The sequence below is a fragment of the Oncorhynchus kisutch genome, unplaced genomic scaffold (assembly GCF_002021735.2).
Source record: "Oncorhynchus kisutch isolate 150728-3 unplaced genomic scaffold, Okis_V2 scaffold3090, whole genome shotgun sequence".
Taxonomy (NCBI): Eukaryota; Metazoa; Chordata; class Actinopteri; order Salmoniformes; family Salmonidae; genus Oncorhynchus; species Oncorhynchus kisutch.
The window spans coordinates 324-2500 of NW_022265035.1; the positions used below are offsets into that span (position 1 = coordinate 324).

Consider the following 2177-nt stretch of genomic DNA (forward strand, 5'->3'; position numbering starts at 1 on the left):
TCTCTCTCTCTCTCTCTCTCTCTCTACCCCCCCTCTCCAGCCCCCCCCTCTCTCTCTCTCTACCCCCCCTCTCCACCCCCCCCCCCCCTCTCTCTCTACCCCCCCCCCCCCTCTCTCTCTACCTCCTCCCCTCCCTCTCTGACTCTCTGTGTAGGATCTGGCTGTAACCCATCGTAGTCTGCTGGGGGAGATCCAGACCTCGATCTTAACCCTGAATGCCGAGACCTTTACCAGGTTTTCATCAACTACAAAGAGAGGTAGAGAAATGTCCAAATCAAATCAAAGTTTATTTGTCACGTGCGCCCGAATACAACAGGTGTAGAGACCTTACAGTGAATGCTGAATACAACAGGTGTAGTAGACCTTACAGTGGAATGCTGAATACAACAGGTGTAGTAGACCTTACAGTGAAATGCTGAATACAAAGGTGTAGTAGACCTACAGTGAAATGCTGAATACAACAGGTGTAGTAGACCTTACAGTGAAATGCTGAATACAACAGGTGTAGAGACCTTACAGTGAAATGCTGAATACAACGGTGTAGTAGACCTTACAGTGAAATGCTGAATACAACAGGTGTAGAGACCTTACAGTGAAATGCTGAATACAACAGGTGTAGTAGACCTTACAGTGAAATGCTGAATACAACAGGTGTTGTAGACCTTACAGTGAAATGCTGAATACAACAGGTGTAGTAGACCTTACAGTGAAATGCCGAATACAACAAGTGTAGTAGACCTTACAGTGAAATGCTGAATACAACAGGTGTAGTAGACCTCACAGTGAAATGCTGAATACAACAGGTGTAGTAGACCTTACAGTGAAATGCTGAATACAACAGGTGTAGTAGACCTTACAGTGAAATGCTGAATACAACAGGTGTAGAGACCTTACAGTGAAATGCTGAATACAACAGGTGTAGTAGACCTTACAGTGAAATGCTGAATACAACAGGTGTTGTAGACCTTACAGTGAAATGCTGAATACAACAGGTGTAGAGACCTTACAGTGAAATGCTGAATACAACAGGTGTAGTAGACCTTACAGTGAAATGCTGAATACAACAGGTATAGTAGACCTTACAGTGAAATGCTGAATACAACAGGTGTAGTAGACCTTACAGTGAAATGCTGAATACAACAGGTGTTGTAGGAAGTCCCGTTAGGAAGTCCAGGATTCAGTTGCAGATGGAGGTGTTTAGTCCCAGGTTCCTTAGCTTAGTGATGAGCTTCATGGGCACTATGGTGTTGAACGCTGAGCTGTAATCAAGGAACCGCATTCTCACATAAGTGTTCCTTTTGTCCAAGTGGGCAAGGGCAGTGTGGAGTGCAATAGAGATGGCATCATCTGTGGATCTGTTTGGGCAGTATGCGAATTGGAGTGGGTCTAGGGTTTCTGGGATAATGGTGTTGATGTGAGCCATTACCAGCCTTTCAAAGCACTTCATGGCTACGGACGTGACTGCTACGGGTCTGTAGTCATTTACGGGTCTGTAGTCATGGTCAGCGCATGCCTGGAGCACATGTCCTGCTAATCCATCTGGCCCCGCAGCCTTGTGTATGTTGACCTGTTTAAAGGTCTTACTCACGTCGGCTATGGAGAGTGTGATCACACAGTCGCCCGGAACAGCTGATGCTCTCATGAATGCCTCAGTGTTGCTTGCCTCGAAGCTAGCATAGAAGTGATTTAGCTCGTCTGGTAGGCTCGTGTCACTGGGCAGCTCACGGCTGTTCTTCCCTCTGTAGTCTGTAATAGTTTGCAAGCCCTGCCACATAAGACGAGCTTCGGAGCCGGTGTAGTACGATTCAATCTTAGCCCTGTATTGACGCTTTGCCTGTTTGATGGTTCGTCGCAGGGCATAGCGGGATTTCTTATAAGCTTCCGGGTTAGAGTCTCGCACCTTGAAAGCGGCAGCTCTACCCTTTAGCTCAGTGCGAATGTTGCCTGTAATCCGTGGCTTCTGGTTGTGGTATGTACGTACAGTCACTGTGGGGACGACGTCCTCGATGCACTTATTGATGAAGCCAGTGACTGATGTGGTGTACTCCTCAATGCAATCGGAAGAGAAACATAAGGGCTGGAAATATTATGTGATAATGATTATAAACTGTCTTGTTCCGCCCTGAATGCTGATTGGCTGACAGCCGTGGTATATCAGACCACATGTATGACAGTTG

General features: G+C 46.7%; 1 protein-coding gene across 1 annotated transcript in view; it reads left to right on the forward strand.

The window, feature by feature from the left end:
- The first annotated feature begins 224 nt into the window (after positions 1 to 224).
- The window catches only part of LOC116371297 (proto-oncogene vav-like), a 3804-nt gene continuing 1851 nt past the window's right edge, over positions 225 to 2177 (forward strand). Inside the window, exon 1 of the mRNA XM_031820197.1 lies at positions 225 to 257. The gene's annotated coding sequence lies outside the window, so the exon portion shown is untranslated. The remainder of the gene's footprint in view (positions 258 to 2177) is intronic.